Source organism: Rhinoderma darwinii, chromosome 10 (genome assembly GCF_050947455.1).
Source record: "Rhinoderma darwinii isolate aRhiDar2 chromosome 10, aRhiDar2.hap1, whole genome shotgun sequence".
NCBI classification, from domain to species: domain Eukaryota; kingdom Metazoa; phylum Chordata; class Amphibia; order Anura; family Rhinodermatidae; genus Rhinoderma; species Rhinoderma darwinii.
Genome location: NC_134696.1, coordinates 32,346,551 through 32,371,169, shown reverse-complemented (window position 1 = coordinate 32,371,169; position 24,619 = coordinate 32,346,551). Strand labels below are relative to the sequence as shown.

At 41.4% G+C, this 24,619-nt stretch overlaps 1 long non-coding RNA gene across 2 annotated transcripts; it reads right to left on the bottom strand.

Annotated features, from left to right (window-relative positions):
* Positions 1–13,811: 13,811 nt before the first annotated feature.
* On the bottom strand, positions 13,812–19,192 carry LOC142662744 (uncharacterized). Of its 2 annotated transcripts, none has more exons than XR_012850963.1 (2): positions 19,143–19,192; positions 13,812–14,104 (listed from the first exon to the last, which is right to left on the bottom strand). It is a non-coding gene; the product is annotated as an uncharacterized LOC142662744 (long non-coding RNA). The 2 variants fall into 2 exon arrangements; XR_012850964.1 differs by lacking the exon at positions 19,143–19,192 and adding an exon at positions 17,592–17,713.
* Between the last annotated feature and the right edge of the window lie 5,427 nt (positions 19,193–24,619).

Sequence of the window (24,619 nt, the reverse complement as noted above, 5' to 3'; positions counted from 1 at the left end):
TGGCAGTGCAGCACTGTGACGTCACTCACAGGTCCTGCATCGTGTCGGCACCAGAGGCTACACTTGATTCTGCAGCAGCATCAGCGTTTGCAGGTAAGTAGCTACATCGACTTACCTGCAAACGCCGATGCTGCTGCAGAATCATCTGTAGCCTCTGGTGCCGACACGATGCAGGACCTGTGAGTGACGTCACAGATCTGCACTGCCAGAAGCTGGGCGTTCTGAAGAGAAGTGGATGATACTTCTCGTCAGAAAGCCCAGCTAGTAAAAGTAGTGAACACGCCCCGATGTACGCACATAATACACGCCCAGTTGTACTTTTACTTTTCAACACGCCCAGTTGTACTTTTGCAAGCCTCATTTGCATAAATATGAAAATGGTCATAACTTGGCCAAAAATGCTCGTTTTTTAAAAATAAAAACGTTACTGTAATCTACATTGCAGCGCAGATCTGCTGCAATAGCAGATAGGGGTTGCAAAATCTGGTGACAGAGCCTCTTTAACATAGGTTGACTGCTGCCAATACTGACAACAAACACCTCTACATCTTTCATTTTGTCCGTTTAGTGACCGTGACTTGTCAACGCTCAGCTGAGGCAGACTGGTTGCTAGGGAGGCACTAAATAACAACTTCAACCTTTGATAAGGGTTTGTCAGGCACTGGGTCCCTAGCAACCAGTTTGTCCTAGCTTACTCAGGTCTTCATTTTATACCCAAATTCACAGTGCCGAGGACAAGGAAATTGAAACCTCATGTTTCTCAATCTCCACCTGCCATATTAATCAGATTAATTAATTTAAAGAAGGACAAGATCAGCCTATCCACCGTATCCGTCTAGAATAGCATAAGATATCTTCATTTTTAATCGAACGTTGACACAAAGCTCATGCCAGAAACTCATGTATCACATAAGACCATAGCGGAGTTACATGGCGTGATATGTAGTGGAGTCAGTGCACCTCACTACCTTAGCTCTTGTATATTTGTGGTGGACCAGCCCAGCACAGTCTGTACTGATTTGTACAGTCTGTTTATTCCATTGTACAGTTTCCCTTTCCAAGTTCCATATTGATAGAAACGTCATCAATTCAAGATATTACCACCCTGTATATTAGAAATGTCAACCCTTGTGCGGATAGATGGAAATTATTGTGATCATTTGCCAAAAAGTGTGTGTGTGTCAGGAATTTACCATGAAAAGTTGCCTCAGCTGCACAGGAAAGAATATCATATTTACCCAACTGGTTTTAATTATCATAAGTGAACAGTCCAGACCAGCATTCATGGCGGCATTGACAGAGCTCCAACATATTCCACGGATATTTTATTGTTCCAAAATGTACAACTGTATTGGAAAGGTCAGAGATGAAAGACCAATTTTCATTATAAAAAGAAATCCCCAGTAAATAAGTCAGAGACTACCAATACAGCTCCTAGAGGGGCTGTTACCCAGCTTTCCTAAAGCCCCGAAGGGAAAATTACACAACTATACGAGAGTGGGAGAATGTTTGCAACACTAGATAGAAGTTGCATTCAGGAGTTTGGGAAAGCAAGGTAAGAACCACATGTGAGATTTAACGGTGGCTATATTGTTCATCAAAGAGTTTTACCAAAAATTTATATAACGAAGAAACTAGAGGACAACTCAAGGACGTGTATTTAGTAGTAAGCAGGGGTTTAACTATACGGGTTGCAGCCGCACCCAGGCCCTGGAGCCTGAGAAGACCCAAAAGGTCTCTGGCACCTATGTAGAGACCAGTACTATAAATGACGGGTTAGTTGGGGGCTCTGTTATAAATTTTGCATTGAGGCCCAGGAGCTTCAAGTTTCACCTCTGCAAATGAGGTTTTCGAGGTACTGCTCTGGTTGTGAGGTTTTATTGTAGGAGAAGCCCGATGTGAAGAGCCACTAAAATGGCAATAAAGTAACTTCACAATAATTGTCCTGATTTGGCTTTTAATCGGCCTCGGCTGCAGAAGTCTGTGTATGCGCCAGTTCCCACGCCTAAAACCGTTCATTGGATCGTCACATGCAGCAGCGAATTGAGGGTGATCTGAATCACTCGGCATTAGTCATGGGCCTCTTACCAACCACTATAGCAATGATATAATCCATTTGGTTTAATAAACTGGATGAGGAGCACTTATCACTTGCGCTTTCTTTTTTTGCACGCCCTGGACTTAAACTTTAATAAGCATTCTAAATTACAAAGGGTCTATGGCACACTGACCGGGGTGGACTAACCCTGCGGGCATTAGGACACACGTATGATTATGAATCTTTTATCACAGGCTGAATGCCAGGGCTGAGTTCACACAATTGAAACAAATACTAATAAGTCAAATGTTATAACTTTCTGAAATATCCAGCAAGAGGTGGAAAGGGCAAAGGCAAAGTAGTCAGTATTTTGAGTGCCGTAGTATGCAGCCAAGTGGAGTCATATCTTTGTTCATGAAAATACGGAGATATGTTCATAGATTCAGAACATTAAATGTTTTGATAGAGAACAATTATATCAGTCCAAAGACCGATGTATCCAATCCTCTGGAAGAGCATCCTACAATTAAAATATTGCTAAGGATCCGACATTCTGTTAAAAAAATATATTTTGAATTGTACAAAGTTACAAAACAGAAAGGTGGACACCTGGGTAAGGAGACTGAAAAGTCTACGATGGAAGAGAAAAGAAGGAAGGGGATGTCCAAGGTGGTGGGATGTCGAAACCAAGGATGCAGCCAGTTCCAGATAATAAGTTCTACTTTAGAGCTCCCTTTTGCACATGAACATACGTTTCCAGGTCAGATAAAACTTGAATTATCTTCAAAAAAAGAATCTTCCATCACTTAATTTCCACAAACCTCAAACCTCAACCACGTAAACCCTCATGTGACCTTCTATAAAGGATTTGTTTCTCCATGTCATCTCTCATCATTTACGACTGCAATTGAAGTCTACAACATGTGGACAACTCCAAGTTTATTGTTCTCCATGCCGAGCCTTCTCCCCATGGTTGGTAAGAGTTATTCTTTCTTGACTTTCCTTCTTTTTTCATTCGCAACTTTGAAACCTGTGTGTTTTCCCCCCTCATTTGCAGGGAAAGCTTTAATCTCGGTAACAAGGTTTTTGTCTTCTTACCTCCTGCTAGTGGATTTGCAGTAAGACAATTGGCTGTTTACACTAATAGACCAACACGAATACAAACCGCACAGTGGAAAGACAGTGGAATTCAACATTTCTCCATCTGTTTCCAAAACCAATATTGACCCAAGACCCCTGCTTGGATCCTTTAGTCAAACTGCTAACAAACAAATCAAGTTTTTTTTCATTGCAGACCCCAGGAGTTAGGTTTAGTGGTGCCCTTCACAAAGAGTATGAGAGAAGGATGTCATGCCAGTGGCACAAGCAAGGGAGCCAGTATTCCTTAAAGCAAACTGCAGGGGAGCCCCTTTAGAAAAGAACCAACAATTGTGCAACTTTTAGTAAGTGTCGATTTGATAAAAGGGATTTTTTTTTTCTGTCCTCAGAAACGGGCTTGTTCCAATCTGGGGAGAACATAAATAACTTAGAATAGAGAACATGATATAGATAGACGGCCGCTCTTCATTGAGATGCTGGACTCTAAAGAACAGTCTTATTAATTAAGACTTCTCAAGGACTGGAGATACCCGAGGGATGATGTCAATATTCAAAAATATCACAATGATCGCTGAGATAGCAATCGCAATGGGAACGCAACACTTTGCTTATTCCACGTAGCTACATAAGAAAACAGGATTATAATAAAATGGGGCAATGATGTTATATTACACAGAGTGTGTCACTGTAGAAATGAATCTATTATATAATGTATATAGATTTTATATCGTATGTTATCATTAGAGGCAGTGGCTATAGTCATTAGTGAATAGGTGAAGGGACCTAGTATAGCTTTTACACCAGGACATCTAAGTTATGCCTTTTCAAGATCATGTTTCAGTGCCTGGTAGAACATGTTTAGAATAGAAACCGCTTCTCCAATAACAGAATACAGGCTGCTATAAACTGCTCCTATATTCTGCTGCTCACTCCGGCAATTCATGCAGAATTCTAATCAAATTGCTTCCACTTTTACATTAAACAATAATAATATTTTTTAGAAGTTCTTATAATGCACTTCATTTGCATTACATTTATTGTCCTCTTGTCCTTGTGCATTATATATACGTCTTAAATAGGTAATAGTGTATAAACTTTTACATGTGCACCTGCAGTAAGTACATTAAAAGGATCAGTTCCACAAGTTAGGGTTCATGCACACAACCATATTATAGATTTGTGTTGCATGAATCCCTAAAATTGCCCCCATACAAATTTATGGGCCAGAGCGGTTTCTCTGTGTGCCTCTAATTTTACATGGATGTTTTTTGTCACTGAAAAAAAAATTGTGGCATGATCCATCGCATGTCAAATTATAAGGGTATTCTGCCTACGACTCCGTAAAATGGCAGCATAGGGACTCTGTGTGCTGCTGTACAAGCCTTAGAGAAATGTCATCCGTGGTACCTCTATATGTAAATAATAATGAGCCTTGAGTCATAAAGAAATATTATAATGCCTTTTTCAACTCTAATAACTAAGGACTCATGCAGATTTCCATACTACGGCTACTTACAACCTTCAAGTTATACAGACCTGTGATTCGGCACCCATAGACTTTACTGGGTCACCTTCTGTACCGCGTACGGAGGCGTTTTCTATTGAACGCTCATTATGAAGCTATTTCCTCCGAGTAGCATTGCTTCTATAGGTGAATTACTCTTTCATACAGCACCATACACCAGCATATGCCGTTTTTACAGCTCCTATACAATGTGCCTTTATTCACCCATGAGGCCTTATATTTATTAGTCATGTTTGCTTGATGTATTGGATATTCGTGAGACAATAATTTGCTTATTGATCGCTTAATTTTAAGGAAAAATGCTGTTTAACTGTAAACTATAACCTCTAGTCACTAATTCTCCAAACTCGTGTAGTTGGAACGTCTGGGTGATTAAATCTAGATAGCAATTCTGTCTATAAAAACATCGTTTGAGCTTCTTCTTTTTTTTTTTTTGATGTTGTGAATTACATTTCTCAGAAGAAACAGAAAGTAGGAGAAAGCGATATTGCATGATCTTTGTACTAATGGGTATATTACACCATTAGCTCAAATTATAGGAGCTGGTGAAATAAGCATTGTGAAGTCCCCAGAGCCTCGGAGTAACCTTTAATTAAACTGATTGCTTTTAGAGAATTCTTTATTAGCCTCCTAACTTCCTATTAGGGGAAGCAATAGAAAGCAGTAACAGAAGTCATGTAGGTACCTGTGCTCATTCATGTTGAATGAACTGAAGGGGAACAGTGAAATTTACATTGCCAACGGGCAGCATATTTACTCTCTGCTGAGAGAGAGCTGGGTCAGTGCAACTGTTTAGAGAGAATTACCCCAGGCAGCGCATGGCACAGATGATTAACTGAGGCAGGAACCCCTGCCATGCCGCAGCTCTCCTTCCCTACAGTGGTGCTGAGTAAACAGTATTTGTCATAGAGGGAGGGGGAGGTATACTGACAGCATGCTGTGTGTATGCAGACCTAGGTGGTAGCATGCGGCAGGCAGCATGAAAGGACCCCTGGTATTCTGCACTGTGCATTTGCAAAAGCTGGATAAAGGATTTTTGCATAACACACAATTCAACGTAGGGAGCGTAAAGGGAGGGGGAGTGCGAATAGTTAACATGATGATGAAATAGGGTTGAGGTATCAAGGTAAATTCTGGAATATAAAACTGAATTCATATATTCATTCCACACTGGAAAATAAAATTAACACTCTGTGACCTGGAGGAAAATGATCAACTCACAAACTTTCCATTGAATTTACTGTTGCAGTTACTGGTCTCAAGTCGCACCAAGGGTCAGTTTTAGCTGATTTTATAGCTAGTCTAGTTCAATTAAAATATGGGTACGGTCTGGACACAATGGTTATGAAACCCCTGCTACGTTTTTTTTTGTTTTTTTTTTTGACACATACAAAAGTGTTGGAAAAAGTGTACAGAGCTTTATAGTTACGCAGGACTAGATGATATATATTCTACAAAAATGTAAAGATCGAAAGCTCATTTTACGAAATATCTAAATCTTTATTAAATACAGATACATTATGGATGGATCATTCTGAGAATCCTATATAGCATGCAATAGTCAGTATATAGTGACTACCATGTAAATCTAATGTCATATCAATTAGATAGAAAAGAATATACTCAAACTGTCCTACACATGTAAGGGGGATAAGGAGTATTATACACCTAAATTACCACAGCCAGAGGTAAAGACGGATTACCAATCTGTCGATTGGCAAGTTGACAGCTCTGCCAGGGAACAAAGTAACCGGTCAAAGAAAAAGTGAAAATATCACTAGTAAAACGAGAATTTGCCAAGAGATTTATCCGAATCTGCAGTGGTTGGAGGCGATGTCTCTTCAGTCTTCTGTCGCTCCAGAGAAGAACCTGCGGGAAGAAATCACATCACAGCATGATATCGCGAGATCACGCTGAGCTGTGAATCAACCTGGGCTGGAATGAAGAGAAGTGTATGACGCTGATTGGGCATTTAGAAAAAATTTGTATAAATCGAAAAATGTTCATAACTTGGTCAATAATAAACGTTTTTAAAAAACAAACAGTAGTTCTCTCCATCAAAGCGCCTATTAGATTAGGTAGGATGTAGGGAAGTTATAAACTGGTGACAGAGCTTCATTAATGTGCCACTGTATGATGTCTCCATGAGCAACGCTTCTAGGAGAGAATGCCTCCATAATACGGCATGTAATGGACCATGCCACAAATTTTCTGCCCACAAACTCTGTATATATCCGTGAGGAAAAAACCGTGTACCTCCATATAAAAACATAGTCACACATCTACTGTATAGTATAGGCCATAGCAGTCTATATATGAAAAAGGAAGTCACAGCCAGTCATTCCTGTGGTCACATTTTGCTTCCCCTGTGCCTGTTCTGTCACCATGCTTGTCTACCCTTCCTTGTGTCAGTGGTGGTATGCAGACTAGCACTTACCATTACTGTAAGTAGGCAGTTCCGGGAAAAGGTTTCTCTCCATCGATGGGCGGCATCGCGGTTGCTAGGCAGCGGTTGTTACTGGACGATGTCATAACGGCGGGCCTACTTGGCAGCCGACGGCGTCATCTGGAGGAGGTGATAGCGGCGTGGCTGACGTTTTTATGACAGTCAGTGGCCAGAAGAGGGAGCGTGTGTGATTTTAGCACCCAATGGAGAAAGGAAAAGTGTGACCAGAGATAAGAGGCACCTGGGCCTTGTAAACAAGGAGTCTTGCGGCCAGTAGTGGCAGAATCACCTTTATCCCCCTGGCACCACCCAGAGAACAGTGTGTAATTTATCCAGCACAGCTATTTGCAGTGGGGTGAAGACTGAAGTATAATCCGCCTAGCTCCCCTCCTTCATCACTATACCTAAGCTCAGAAGAGAAGTTAGACCAGTGAAATATTGTGCCGTGTTGAGTGTACACTACTGTGGCTTGTCCAAGGCAAGTTTCATGTTTATTGCTGATTCTTTTTTAAAGGGATGGTAGCCTATAAATTGAACTGTGATATTTTGGACATCTGTGCATTAATTTCCCTATTTGCAGCCCAAAGCGGATTATTTGTGCGGGTTATAAACAACCGCTCGAGTGTATTACCGATGATACTGCGAAAGGTAGTGACTAACAACCACAAGGATCTGCAGTGGCATGGTAGCATTGATTTCTAGATTTATGGTGCAACCATGGGAGTAGGCGATGAGGTACAGGGGTGGTCTCCAACGTGACACGCTGAGGCATAATTGGGAACACCGACCAGAGGGACACAAACTCTAGACATAAGCGGTACTGGTGGTACTCCTGCGTTTGGTTGCATTTGAACTCCCTGGCATGTATTGGCCCTTTAATATTATTTATGGCCTGAATATACAGATCAATTTTTTCCCCTGGTACCATAATTACAGATTCAGACATGGAGTATGAGGTATCTACAAACAGTAGACACGTTTTTTTTAATATATATTTTTGTAATTTCGGCATTAGTTTTAATGGTGTTTTGTTGTTTTTTGGATTTTCCCCATTGCTTTACAAAAAATGATATGTAAAAATTGTTTAGACTTGATATTAAGGGTATGGTCACACAGGGCGGATATGCTGTGTCAAAGCACACAGGGTGTTCACCCTGGACCCCTCAGAGAATACCGGCCGGAAAACCGAACCAAATTGTGTGCAGTTTTTCAGCCGAAATGTCAGCTGCAGGTAAAAAAAAAGTCATACTTGCATTGGCGACACGTCAGTCTGACGTCCTGCCGCCCGGCTTCCTAGTATGAAACGTCATTCCTGGAGGCCTGGTTGGACACAGAAGCAGAGTTCTGGGTAAATAATAATTTTTCTCAGTTGCGATTTTTGCGGTGGAATCAGTTTTTCTACTGCAAAAATTGCAACATCTGCTGTTTTTGTTGCGGGTTTTATCTCCCCATTCAATACAATAGGAAAAACCTGCAACGGAAAAGCAGCGATTCCGCAACATAAATTTACATGCAGCGGCTTAATAAAACGCACTGCAGCTCAATTTCTGAACATTTTTTTCAGCATATATTTTTGGCTGCTACTGTATTATGCTGTGGATTTTCTGCAATGAAATATGTAGCAGAAAATCCGCACATATTTATGTGTGAGCCTGCTCTAAAGATTCAGTTACTTTAGAAATTGTTCTAGGAAAAGGTCCTAGTACTGCTTATTAAACAAAAAAACAAAAAAAGTCAAACCTGTTTTTTTCTTTTGTGTAGCTGCTCTTTATACAGTGTAGTTTTGGTGTGTTTTTGTTTTTATGTCTTTTTGGGGGTTTTTAAGGCACAATCAGGAAAAGATTTAAAGCTGCTTCAGTTTAAAACCCCAAAGTCTTCCAAAGTCTTTTCAGCATAGTACTCATATGTACAGTGTTATCAAATGGAAATTCATAAAATTCCCAGTCGCGTGTTTTTTGGCACAGGAATTTTGTGCAGGTTTGTGTTATGGTTCTTCCCTTTGACTTCAATTAAGAAAACTTTAATATCAAAAAAGACAAAACCGTTCTGGAGACATTTGCTTCTGCTTTTTCTTCCCACATGGCAACCTAGCACTAAAGTACTTAGCCCATATTGGCCTCGGAAACATTGCTCGGTACTCCTATTACTTTACTAGAGACAAGAGGCCCAAGCTGTGATGGGATCTCAAGGACCTCCAATGAAAAAAATGGATATTTCTTGAATTTGAAGGGTGCCATGCAGCTGGTCTCTGGTGGTCCCACCACAAAAGGCTCTGTTCACATCTGCATCTTGTGGATGCTCTACTGAATCTCTCATATGACACATATCAACGACTCTTAACGGACCCCATTTGCTTATAATGTGGTCTGTCTGGGTTCCGCCGAGGAGTCCATAATTTTAACGACCGGAATAACACTACATTCTACGCTATTCTTGCCATCAATTGTAGCGTGGTTGCCGATGGAGGCTCCGAACTGAACCTTCGCCATTAGTATGAACACAGCCTAAAAATTTGTTTCATTAAAGGACAACCCGTTTAAAAATACTTTTTATTTTCTAGGAGTTGGGATATAAATCAAACTCTGCAAGGGTCACGTTTATATTTAAAAAAAAAATATATATCCCAAGCTTACCCTACAGAAAGGATTTAGCCTAAATATGAGGCTCCATCAATTTTTGTTATTGCAGTAAATACGCTACCTGCATCTAAGCATTACTGGCTCAGCCGGAGATTTTCCATGTAGACCTTAGCTGCTACTATTTTCCAGCCTCCTTCGCTTCTAATCATTAGTTACCGGTGACTCATACACTATTATGCGGACATTATAAATCTCTGCAGAGGTCTTTATGAAGTGTGGGGTCTTTGTATAACATATCAGATATGTTATTATTTTTATAGCAGGGTCGGTAATGTGCCTCTCACCGCTGTCGGGTTTAACACGGGTGATCTGGTTGCTTGGGAGACGGCCAGAGACGAATGCGTCGCTGGTCTCATGTTATAATTAGTTTGGTTGCTATGGGTAACCCCAGACGTATTTGTTGTAGGAGATGTTGACGTCCGCACTACGGGGAAGGCTGTTTTCAGGTGTGGTGAAATAGAGAATGGGAAAGCTTCACCCACACAGCATAGAACTGAGAGGATGCAGGATGTCAGGATCTCGAGACTGGACCATATCTCTTACTGCTAACCTGTAAATCGGATAAACGTCAAAGGCTAAATAGCGCAGAGCAACTACAGTCCTCTCATCTGTGACTAACGCAGCCGCCATCTCTGCCCAGTAATATCCAGAACATCCAGAAAGAGATTTTCTTTCTATTTTGCCCAGGGCTGCACACATTTTTTTTGCTTTTGTGTAGCACAGATTGTACCATTTGAGATTAACCCAATAAAATGTAAGCATGCAGTTACCAATAGTACGAACTTAGTGTCAGATGAACCATCTAGAATTTGAGATAATGGTCTAGCAGGACCCCACAGGTGGCAAATCCCAGAGTAGTTAGTGTGTGGAGGAGAATTCCCATCTCTTAATGGAGACTTTGCCTTATATTTGTACATATGCCTGAATCTGTTACATTTATTTATGCACTATGCCTTTAAGAAGCGCTGTGGTTGCCATTTAATTTCCCTTGGTGGCGTTCCACAGGCGGAGAGGCCTGTCCGGCCTATGTATTCGTGTTTGTGCTGCTGATGTATATTGCAGTTGCAACGTAGCGTTGCTTTTTATTTGTACAGACTGATGTGATGGTTGACTCGAAGGTGGCTAGATTGTATTAGCGCCAGAATGTATGGCCGGGACGCCATCTTTGCTAAATTTTTGCTGCCGAGTAGGCCTAAAATACCAGACCAACCACATCAGGGGGAGTGGCATGACAAAGTGTGAACCAGCCACCTGCCTGAGCCGTGTCTAAGGCCTTATTCACACGAGCGCGTTCGATTTGCGTCCATGAAAAACTGATTTTTCATCCATATGAATGTAATAAACATCCATATGAATGTCCACGTGGTTTCCGTATGTCATTTGTTTTTTTTCTTCCGTGTTTCCCATCACACTGATGATAAATACATTCATGTGATAAAGGTCTAAGGATGTTTTGTCCCATACGGCCTAAGAATCGCGTCTCTCATACTTAAAAGCGTTCTTTTATTCCTGCTGTGGCCGGGCGTGCCGTGAACACCGGCCTAGTAAAGTTCAGTTGCCACAAATCTCCTTTACATCACCTCAGGGCCAAACTTTACATGAGGGCAGTAACTCTGCTACAAATACCAATACCAATACCCCCTATAGTTATACCCTTGAATACCGCAAACACTTCTCCACGCTGTTAACGTTAAAGGAAGCCTAGAAGAGAGATTTTCTAAAATGACCTTTCCGTGTACATTAAAAAATGTTGACGATATTTAAAAACTTGTTTTCTATGTTGAGATGTGATCGCTTAAAGTTAAAGATCTAAAGCCTGGGGCTGCGATACTTCGAGAGAACATTTGTGTTCCCTGTTCTGGTTGCTGTCAGGTGCAGCTTTATCATGGAAACCTTGTCTGAAATAAAATCACCATCCACATCAATATCTACATGCTGCTTGGATTGAATAATGGAAAATATGTGCATATGTGTGCACATTGATGAAGGTAGTGATTTGAATTCATATAAAAGTTATGTAAACATGGACAATATTTTGGCTCAATATATTCAAAAAAGCCGGCTTGTGCTGTATTCTGTGCACCACGCAATGGATGTAGTGTACAGATTTTATTCAAAGAATAACTTACTCCTGACACCTTAAAAGTCGGCTTTTGCATACTAGGGGGCAAATATCAAACATGATATATTTAGATTGAGACCAGTATCGGTGCCATGAGAAAACACCACCGTGAATATGTTGACGCCATATCCATAATGATAGTATTGATCTAGATCGTTATGAATAAGCGACCATGATATGAATGCATTACCGACGTGAACACTAACACTATACAGAAACCTATAACCCTATTTGCACTTCCCCCAACACTGGAATGTTGGGATCTCCCACCAAGTAGAGAGTGTGCCGTCCTATATCTCCCCTGGGAAAGATCAACACAGCAAGCTGCTTCACCTCTCACACGAAACCCATCTCTAGGGAGCTGTCTACGAAGAAGTCAAATCGCATGCAAAAACAAATCCAAACAAGCTGGGGGAAAATAGACATAAAAGGCCTGTTTTGTCCCTTTCACGTGTGGGAAACAAACATGTAGGAGACAGCAAACAGAATGAGCCAACACGAATGACACTCATGGATTGAAAAAATGATATCAATAAAAACTTGTATCTAGTACTGGAGCCGTGTAAGATCATGTAATAAACAAAAACACATGTAACTATAGTTATAACGGATCATGCAGACAACCAACATCTCGTACGTATGTCAAAAACCGTGTCAGTTGAGATGTTGGTTAGGATTCGTCATCTATGTTAAAACTTAAAAAAATTACTTGTTTAGATATTCTAGTATGTAATAAGGGCCACTTATTGCATAACTACTATTGTCTGAATTGACAAAAATTTGCTACAATAATTTCCAACACTGGTCTGCTATATCTATAGGTACGGAATTGTATGCGGAAAACCTTTTAAAGGGGTTGTCTGGTTTACGAAACATACTTTCAAGTACACTGATTTTCAGTTAATAGAAGGGAGTCTCTAATTCAAGATCCCGATTTATCAGCCAGAGGAGAACGGCTACAATGAACATCTCTCTCTCTCGCTCTCTTTGGAGGATCCCGCAAGTTCATTCATTGAACGCCTATTGATTTCAATAGGCACCATGCAATGCTTCATTTTCCCTGTGGTGGCGCTGCAGGGGAATGGAACACTTGCTGTCTGGTTCCCCTGCAGATTACAGCAGGAAACCCTGTGATTAACTTATGTTTGACGGACTTTTCTAACAGAAAAGGGTTGCCAAAAGTGGACAACTCCTTTAAACTGGTTACCATATCTGTCAACTCTTTTCATCCCCGTCTTCAGTCTTAGGCTATGTTCACACAGAGTTTTTTGATGAGTTTTTTGACGCGGAAACCGTGCCAAAAAACTTGTCAAAAACAGCCCGAAAATGCCTCCCATTGATTTCAATGGGAGGCGGAGGCGTCTTTTTACCGCGAGCGGTAATACCGCCTCGCAGGAAAAAGAAGCGACATGCCCTATCTTCGGGCGTTTACGCCTCTGACCTCCCATTAACTTCAATGGGAGGCAGAGAAAGCGTATTTTGCGGCGTTTTATGCCCGCGGTGCTCAATGGCCGCGGGCGAAAAATGCAGCAAAACGCAACGAAAATCGACGTGCAGGCAGAGGAAAATCTGCCTCAAACTTCCAAACTGAATTTTGAGGCAGAAATTCCGCCTGCAAAAAACTCTGCGTGAACATAGCCTTAAAGTAGTATTCTTATCTCAGAAATGTATGGCATACCCACAGGACGCTCGGCTGTTTCCGTAACTCCCATGGTGATTGAAGAGAGCTGCACATATGCCAGGCCATCTCTGCATTCACTTTCCATCTGGACACGGCTGCCTGATGCTGCCACACTGGGGGTCAGGTGATGCCCGTTCCCCACGTAGGAGCGGGTCCCAGAAATGGGACCCACGCCTGTTAGAAATTTATAGCATATCCTGTAGATATGCTATAAATGTCTGAGATGGGAATTCCCCTTTCAGTAATGACAAGATCCATCAAATTTAGGCACAATAGTTTCATTTACCGGAGGGAAGGATCTCTTAAGTGTCATTGATTTTTGATTGTTTTTTTTCACAGATCAGTATCTGGCGAGGTGGCCACGTGCAGCCACAGACTACATGGAGGCTTGGCTCTTTCCGTAATTTCCATAGACTTAAATGGAGAGAGTGACGTACATGCGCTGCCATTTTCCATTCAATCTGCAATTGGAAGTTGTTGCCTCATCTGTTGGAATGGTGATCAGAGGAACCCTGTTTTTCTGATAGGTCGTGGGCCCAACTCCGGAATCCCCAGCTTTCAGGAAAACATAAATGAAAGAGTTGAGAAGACCCTATTAATAACTGCATAATCAAAATAGCTTAGAGATACATTGTAACAACCCCAACAGCTGTTTAAGTCATTGTATAATATTTCATTATACAATGATTAATCTTTATTTACCTATAATCGAAAAAATTCCTTCTGTAAAATGGTTGATGGTTGTGGTTGATGATCCAGGTATAGTTAAAACCACAAAAGGGTTGCCCAATTTATAGTAAATCATATCTATTGAAACTATCCTTTTTAGTGCTCTGTGCCCCTTTTGCATAAACTCTCTGTACTGATTCAGTCTGAGACCCCAACTACTCAAAAAAATGCTGTTTGCTTATAAACCCCGCATGCAAGACCAGGTCTATGTACATTGAGTAATTTATATGCATGCTTAATCCCTGGACACACTGTATGTATAGAAACGCAGCTCATGTAGTCAGGGTCTCCAAGATCTGTTCTCAGCGATCAAATCAGTGTAGTGAGTATATTATGATCTAGGGATCATTGCAAAAAAAAAAAAACTTTATTAAAACTATCTAAGACATTATTCCTTTAAATTAGGGCACTTCTAAAACTCCCTTTTAAGGCTGGTATCACGCATGCTGTTTTTGTATTATTTTTTAAAGCCAACAGTGGATTCACGTCTGTCTTTGGCTCAAAAAACTGCATCAAAAACGACATGTGTAATTCAGCATGTGTGATACTTAATTAGTGGGCAAGGACCCTTAACGTGCCAATGATTGCCAAAACCTCACCTCAGTAGTGCCTCTGCCAATTAACAGCACCAAGAGGGCTCTTATGACACACTGCCGGCCTACCTAAAATCTTCAAGGTTCTGGAAATGAATTTTATAAATGGTGGCTTTAATTGTGGTGACCCACTAGGGTTATTGGAGAACCTTGTGAATGCCCTAATTCAAAGGGGACTGTCCTGGTAAATACTCAAGAACATAAACCGTTAACAATCCTGACATACACTGGAGCCCCTTGTAATACTATACGTTTTTAGACGTCACAGGCTGGTGGTCTATTTTCCTGGCTGATGTAGCATGCTAATGTGATTATGAAGCATTGCTTTTCCCTCTCTTCTTCCTCCATTCCGACCTACACGTCAGTATTCTGGTCAGTATTTTGCTTCAGTATTTTGAAGCCAAAACCAGGAGTGGAAAATAAACAGAGAACCTATAATGGAAACATTTGCACCTCTTCCGTGTTTTGGACCTGCTCCTGGTTTTGGCTTCCAAATACTGAAGCAAAATACTGACCAGAATACTGACGTGTGCATGAGTTGATGAAACATAAAGATCTTCACTGGAAATTACCATCTATAATGCTAGAAGTTATTTTAGTCTGCTGTGGTATTTTTTCCATAGATACTTTTCTTATCAGACTTTTTCATCTTTTCAAGATTGTTTTACTCCTTTGTATAAGAACTACCAGAAGAGAATTACGACTTTTGAGAGCTTCAGAAAGCAAAAAGATCACAGAAATAATTAAGGAGAAACGGAACCGAGCATGTATAGTTCATATCTATGGAGTCAAACAATGACCCAGCGAAATTTGTTGACTTTTAGCTCATTAACCTATTTAAGTGAGGCCTAAAGACCCGGTGGCGTAGAAATAGGGGTTGCAGATGTTGCATTCAGAATTTAGACCTAGCAATTGATAGAATAGCAATACCTCTTTAATGACCAGTCATAATTTCAGATCAAATGCTGCTCAAGTTGAGTTGGTTGTGAGCAGGGCTGGGTCCAGGTGTATGTGGGCAATGGGCAATACATTCACAGTGGGCCCTGAGACTATCCCACCCTAGGCTTGACAAGAATAGATGATTTTTACCTAGAACATCATAGGCCATCCAATCCCAGCAGATCCTGACATCTGCCCAGGTTAGCCTGGTGCTGACACCGGCCATGATTGTGAGACTAAAATTTACAAGACACAAACTATGATATATTTGTAATAGCATTGTCTTTAACGTATTTGTGTGACTATGTGAATATAACTTTGAGTATCAAATTTCATAAAAAATTCTGATCCCAAGCATGTCACCAAACAGATTTAGGATTAACTAGCTGTCCTTAAAGGGGCATTCCACCTAAATTCCCACAGAGATGTCAGATAATGACATCAATGAGTCCTATAAGCTAAAACCTTCCTCAATTCCCAAAACCAAGGGTTAAGGTGTTCTTTAGTTTTCTAGGTTTTTTTTCTTTTTCATTTTCAGAGAAATAAAATACATCTCTGAGCAGCACTTGAGCATGGCCCCTTTTGGAAGAGGGAGCCCCAGTTCATGAACTTCCAATAATCTCTTCTGATATGTTTTTATGACCTACCACAAAATTAATTTAGGGAGAATGCCCTTTAAGTTATTGACTTGTTTACAACATCGAGTAAATGAAAAAATAGAGGATACCGAAGCAGTGGTTTAGTAGAGACATTTTTCAGCTAGGTTGAAGGCGAAAAAGAAGCCTAAGGCCGGGTTCACACAGAGTGTATTTTGAAGGCGGAAAATCTGTTTGGACATTGAGCACCGCAAAATACGCTTTCTCTGCCTCCCATTGACGTTAATGGGAGGTCAGAGGCGTAATCGCGCGAAGATAGGGCATGTCCCTTCTTCCTCCCGCGAGCCGGTTGTACCGCTCGCGGGAGAAAACCGCCTCCGCCTACCATTGAAATAAAAAAACTCATAAAACTCATCAAAAAACTCTGTGTGTACCCAGCCTAAGGGTTCACACAGAGTTTTTTGCAGGAGGAAAATCTGCCTCAAAATTCCGTTTGGAAGTTTGAGGCATATTTTTTTGTCTGCCTGCACGGCGATTTCTGCAGCGTTTTTCGCCCGCGGACATTGAGCGCCGCGGGCATAAAACGCCGCGAAATATGCTTTCTCTGTCTCCCATTGATGTCAATGGGAGGTCAGAGGCGTAAATGCCCGAAGATAGGGCATGTCCCTTCTTTTTCCCGCGAGCCGGTTTTACCGCTTGTGGGAAAAAAACGCTTCCGCCTCCCATTGAAATCAATGGGAGGCATTTTCAGCCGTTTTTTGTTGCGTTTTCTGACACGGTTTCCGCGTCAAACTCGTCAAAAAAACTCTGTGTGAACCCAGCCTTAAGTTAACATATATATATATAATCAGTGACTGGTGGACCCACTGTCCTCTCAACTCTGCTTCCCCAGACGTCTGCTCCCTTCCCCAGCTCTTATCATGACGATAATAGGTCCATTGTGCAGACCCGAACAAGCATGTTTATGGTGGAGTCAAGGAGACAGCTGTTGGATGAGAGTTGTCTATTCCCGGCTGTGCACAGACATGACTAGAAAACCATGATATTAGCCCCATGACTGCAAATATGGCTGACAGGAAGTAGCTATTTCTTGTGTCAGAAGCTGTATGGAGAACAGACATCACAGACTAGAAGAGAAAAACTACACAAAGATTTTGTATGTAAAGGATTCAGGAGCACAGTCACCTGTTTGATCTTGGCTGGAGGAACTTTTGTAGAGATAAATTAAGTAAGACATCATTGTCTACTGCTTAGATTTCAAGCTCTTTGGCTGAACAATCAATTTATGTTCCATTTTGCCATTACGGTCGGCTACATTAAAAAAAAAGAGGATAAATAATCAACTATTTTCCATTCTGACGTGGAACAGATGTGGAATGTAAGTGGCCTTTAAAGAAAAGCCCTACTAATGTGTTTGACTCCCCCCTTATCCCTCTCACCCACCTGGCTGAAAGGCAGCCCCTGATGGTTTCACTGAGGGATTTCGGGGGGTCTTTGAACCCAGAGATTAAGATAATCCGTCTCTGCAGACTACAACTGACCCTGGCTGGCTTATATTTCTTGCTTCTCAGAAGTGTCTGGCAGTATGTTTTTTTCCCATTGATGCAGGTGGGGGCCTGGGAGGAAGTAGAGGATTCCAGGCTGCTGCTTGTATAGTCCTTGGAACCTGACCCAAAAGCATCCCTCCCTAACACCAACCCCCTGGGAAGCTGGGAGGAGGCGAGCAAGACTGGGTGGTCAAAGTGCAGAGCTGGGGCAGCTATTACCAAGCAATGGGGAACATGTGCAAGGAGCTGTCACTTGCTCGGGAATGTGAGATGTTTCTGCTGTTTTGTGGACGGAGATGAAGGGAGGGACTGGAACAGGCAGTTACATGGAACCGATCCGGAGGCTTCTCAAACCACGTTATCAAAGCAGCTGTGGTACTAATAAATGGGGCTGATTCCCCCGTAGACATCTTTCTTTATAATCTCAAAATCTAACTTGAGTTGACCCCTTCCTCTCGGCTGAAAAAACAGTCTGGACTTTGTAATTACTTTTCCATTTTTTTTTTTACTGTAGATAAAATTACTATAAGGGTATGTTCACACGAGGTCATTACGTCCGTAATGGACGGACGTATTTCGGCCGCAAGTACCGGACCGAACACACTGCAGGGAGCCGGGCTACTAGTGTCATACTTATGTACGACGCTAGGAGTCCCTGCCTCGCTGCCGGACAACTGTCCCGTACTGTAATCATGTTTTCAGTACGGGAGAGTTGTCCGGCAGCGAGGCAGGGACTCCTAGCGTCGTACATAACTATGATTCTAGGAGCCCGGCTCCCTGCACTGTGCTCGGTCCGGTACTTGAGGCCGAAATACGTCCGTCAATTACGGACGTAATGACCTCGTGTGAACATACCCTAAGGGTTTTTATTGTTTTTTTTACAAATGTTCAAAGTTCAGCTTTTTGTTTGGTGACATCTTAAAAGGGAAGATTTTTATATGGGGGTTGGGGGTTCCAAATGCATACTTTTTAAACCAAGTTATTTTCACCTCGCTCCCGCTACAGTCTGATTTTTAGGCTACGAGTATTGGTCTGCACGCATCTACCAGCCGAGCTCTTAATATTACAAGCTCTAATATAAGGGGCTAGTGGATATGTGCTCCTCAAAACCCGGAGCATAAAAACCAACGTAGATAGTGCCACACACAGCCCCCTGGAGTTAGTGCCACATGCTTCAACAAGCACTCACCTGTCCCTATTTCCACTACATCCTCCAGTGATGCAGGCCGGGGCTGCTCCAGCAGAATGACAGTAAGTGCGATGACGTCATCGAGCCCCCTGCATCACAAGAAAAGCACAGAATGTGGGGAAGGGAACTGATGGCTCCCTTGCCTCGCCAGAACTGTCAATTGTATCAGTGTCCTAAGGATGTGAATACAATTGAGTACAATATAATGTAAGAGCCTCCCGGCCCTGGTCACATGTAAATCTTCCAATAAGAAATAGACCATAGTGGCAAGCGATTGGCTTCAAGGTCATCTCCAAATTGGCTTGTTGCAGCGTCCATGGCCGCGGACCGTGACAGTTGTCTTCTTTTGGACCATTGGGGCCCATTATTGTATGAGCTTGGACACGTTGGTGGATTCTCAAGCACTCTGGTGGGCCAGTACAACCCTGTTAGTGAAATTTTTTGTCTCTCAATGAACTCTCTCAACGGAATCTTTCTGCTTTTAAAGGTTTCAGGTGGAAAGGAAAATGCTGACATGCAAGACATTTCTGTTTTATATGGCTGGCCGAGAGAGGTCACTAGGGACTAAGAGATGCATTACCATCTTATAGTGCGGCTTACTTTGACCCAAATTGGCATATCACACTTAGATTTAGAAGGTGAATTGCGTTATTATGTCATATTAGGGTATGTTCAAATATAATAGGGCAGATTTACTTTTGCGCCAGAATACTGGCCTAAGTTGCACCTTTTTTTTGGCGCAAATCATTTTATACTAATTTATCAATGAAACACGCCAAAAAGAACAGATAATTGTGACTTGTCTAAAAGGGGGTGTAAGTTAGTGTAAAATTGGGGATGGTTTAAGATGCATCAAAATTGCAAAATTGGGCGCTTGAAGTGGAATAAAATTAGCCAACCAAGAAGTGGTATAAAGTTAGACAGAAGAGTCTAAAGGTGTGCCAAATTTATCATCCAGCATGAACCACTGTGATAAATTTGGTGCATATAAATTTACACAGCTTCAAATTAGACTAAGACAGTATTTTAAAAAAAAGACATTGGGGAAGATTTTCTAAGTGGCAGCGGACAGATGTTAAATTGTAGTGGACACAATAATGCCAAAAACAACATGGTTTTAGAGCATTTATTTTAGTTGTGGTACCGTGATTCAGTTTTCCATAAAAATAAAAAAAAACAGATCTAGGAACGTTTCCTGGTACTGCTTCTTTAAGAAAAGAAGCAAAACAAAGTACTGAATTTTTTGGATGCGATAGTGGTGCGGCCTCCTGCTGTACTAGTACCAGTACATACTCTTAGGGTATGTTCACACGCAGTAGCAAAATACTTCTGAAATTACGGAGCTGTTTTCGCCTGAAAACAGCTCGTGATTTTCAGAAGTTTTTGTAACTACTCGCGTTTTTCGCTGCGTATTTTACAGACGTTATTGGAGCTGTTTTTCAATGGAGTCAATGAAAAACGGCTCCAAAAACGTCCCAAGAAGTGACATGCACTTCTTTGACGCAGGCGTCTTTTTACGCGCCGTCTTTTGACAGCGACGCGTAAAATTACACCTCGTGGGAACAGAACATCGTAAAACTTATTTGAAAGCAATGGGCAGATGTTTGTAGGCGTAATGGAGCCATTTTTTCAGGCGTAATTCGAGGCGTAAAATGCCCGAATTACGTCTGAAACAGTGCGTGTGAACATACCCTTACAGATGCCTCTGATTAAAGAAGTTAATACTAATGACAGGCTCTTTTATTCCTCTATTACACAAACTCTTTTATTTAAAATAATATTATTTCCCCAAAAATACGGTTAAAAAATGGTCACGGTGACAAAATTCTGTCATTTTCCTTCAATACATATGAAATGGTGCCCTCTAGTGCTCAAATAAAAACGAATCCGTGCAGTACTGGGACTACATTTTTTCGAATGGTTTCCCATGGAAAAAAAAAGACTTTAGTTTGTGGTGATGATTGTGATATTATAGTTTCCACCTACAAAATATCGTCCATATCCAATAAATAATATTTTCTTGTTTCCTGTCCCGGCTTTGATATCCCTTTGCATTATTTAGACCTTTGTTGAAGTAATCCGTTTTTTCTGAGATCGACTATTCCACAGTTCTCCGACCCTTGCAGTAAAGATCTGATTCTTAATGGACCTATTTTCCTCCAACAGAAGGGGTTCCCTTTTATCTTTTTGGCTCGCCTGAGAGTAAACAGCAGTTTTTATATGGACCATCTATAGGTTTGCACAAAAATCTACACCCAGTGAACTACTTGGCAGGTAGGCATGCAGGGCAATATAGTTCGAAGATGAAACTATCAATGGCCGCATTTATTTATGCAAGCAATTTAGTCGTCTTAGCATTGTGAGAAACTAGACATGGACCGCACAATCCACAGTATATACGTTGATCTGAGCCGCTAGGCATAATTTAGAAACATGAACATGAGGTTCTTTGTAAACATTTAGTTGTCTTAGTTAAAAAAAATTAAAAAAAATGTCGATTAAAAAAAATTAAAAAAAATGTCGACCCTGTGTCCCATGCCCTGAATCATTGCTTTACCATAAAAAGGAAGGTTTCTGTAGCCAAATAATGCGAAGAAGAACATTTTCACCTCATCTGTAACCAGCACAGCGATAATAGTAAGGGAACTCGGGCATGTAGCTCTACATTATGTCATGGTCAGAGCATGCGGCCTGTTCTGTCTCAGTCTAGATAAGTGTCCCACGTTGCACACAAGAATGCAAGTATTCCCTGCATGGCCTTATTAGCACCTTCAGAGAGTGACCTGTGCCTGAAGGGTTCTCTCCTTTCATGTGACGGGGTTAATGGTTCCCAGATGTGATTTGACAGACCACACAAAGCCGATCATTCAGCACCATGCATACATTTACATTAGACAGCACATGCTTGTGCGCCTCCCTACTACTCAACGTCATGGGTCGCAATGACACGTTATATCCGTGAGGAATGTGCAGAAATTGAACTTGAAAATATATGAAAACCTTTTTCCATTGGACAGGTGGATTTTGAGTGATCGCGGTATATGCATATATGAACATTAAAGGGGTGTCCCATGATCAGCATCGGACTGGGTTCCCTTGGGCCCACTAGAGGGAATGATTTTCAGGGCCCACCTACCATCTCTACAGAACATGTAACATCCACTTGTTGTTATCATTGTATACGTAGGACATATTGTCATTAAGATCTACTAGGTTGTTTGTGAATCGTCCCATAAGAAATAGATCCTAGTGGCTAGTGCTTGGCTCCCAAGTCCGATCCAAATAGGGTTGTCTTCCTCTAGACCTTGAGAGTCTGGGCCCACCGGAGGATCCTCTGGTGGGCCAGTCCAACCCTGTCCATAATTAATATTTATAATCTATCCACAGGATGGGGGATAAATATCTGATCGATGGGGTCCGACCGATCCCCACCTTTCCATTGTGAATGCTGGGCCGCCACTCCATTCATTTTTTTATGGTCCTGCCAGACACTAGAAGGTGAATGGAGTGGTGGCCAAACCTGCACAGTACCGCTCCATTTATATGGGGCACACAGGGATGACCAGGTGCGCCCTTTCTCTGGATCGGTTGGGGTCCTACAGTCAGACCCCCCCCCCCCCCCCCGATCACATTTATCATCTATGATTATGGAAAAAAATAACTTTTAATGGTTTCCTGCCTTAACACACTATTAGGGCACATGACTGTTATAGAAGGGGTCCCCTGCTCAGGTCCCTTCCTATGAGCCCCAATGGAGATCTGCTAACAAGCAGTAATTCTCGCTCTGGTAGACCCAGTGCCTCCATGTATTACATGAACAGCCATTCATTTGCTTTTAATACCCAGCGGATCGCCCCCTCTCCAATTTTAAAGGGGTTGTTTGGGATGAGAGAATCAAACTTCATTATTGTACTGATCGGCATATTATTCTATTATACGCTGTCACTATACAGGTCTAGGATACTACACCTGCCCACAGTGTCAAACTGGGGTACATTGACCCACCTAAGGAAATTATTATTAAGCCCACCCTATACAGAACAAGTGCATGTCCACATTGGGAGAGATTTATCAATACCAGCGCACCATACGAACAGTGCACCTGCCTCTCCCCCGGGTGCCACAGAAACATCTGCCATTGTCTTAAAATAACACCTGGCATTTTTTTCTGCCACTTTTATTGTCTTTACGATTTATTTTCTCTGTGCTAATCCGAAGCCTCACCCACTTTTCTTGACACATTTGTCCCAAATGCCATACATTGAAATGTATTCTTGCTAGAAAACTGCTATAAATATATTAATAAATCAGTCCCTGTTCTCTTCTGATCTTCAAGGTTCAGTATCTGTCCGTCTACCAGACTCTATGGAAGACAAATCAGACCCTATGGAAACCAAATGAGACCCTGCCAAGTTTAACCAGAGTTCTATACGATATCATGATACAATAATGTAGTATATATAATTATTATTTTATTTTTTTAAATCTAACAATACTCTCTATAATCACTATGGTTATCAGCAGACCCTACTATCGCATGGTGAGCCACTAATAATAAATTAAAGCAATGATATGCATCAAATTTATAAAAAAAAATCCATTACAAGTGTTAAAATCTATTCACCAGCATCCAGGAGAGTAACTTCTTGGCCCCGACTTACCATGTGCCATTTATAATACTGGGGCATTATGGGGGCTCCAGGTCCTGGATGTGACGGCTACCTCTGCACTCTCTATAGCTACACATGAACTAGGACCACATTATTGAATTTGTAATTTATTCCTTATGCAGTATTTTTATAATTCCAGAATTTGTATTATAACAAGTAATTTCGTTTTATATAAATAATTTGTTCCTTATAAACTACATACCTGTAATCATATGTTCTATCCCCTCCAGAATGGCTTGTATAATAGAGGAAGGCTTAAAGGGGTTTTTGCAGAACATAATATTGATGGCCTATCCTTAGGCACCGTCAATTTGGTAGTGGATAGGATTGAGCTGCAGTACCAGGCACAGCCACAACCAAATGTACAGCGCTGTGTCTGGTAAACAATGAAAGGGACGTAGCAGTTGCTGGAATGTTGCAGCCTTTTCAATCAACTTATCGGCAGGGCTGCTAGGAGTCCGACCTCCACTGACCTAAAGATAGTCCATTAAAATGATTGCGCAGTAAAAAAAAAATTAAAATGTTAAATGTTTATTTGTTTGTTTTATTTAAAGGCTGTGTTCTAAAATATCACAATTATTTTACTCACCAGTAAGAGAACACGTTAGTGACACCGCAATAGGGATGTTGCTGTAATGTACTTTAATTCGGATATGTGGTGCAGAAACGTGCTCAAATACTGATAAATTCACCTGCTGCAAATTGACGCACCAGTGAGATCTGGATACAACGTCGGATGTGAATACTGAAAGGGGTTTTCGGGTGTTGCGTAATCTGTTCACGCTGGCCTCATGGTGTCCGTTTTTA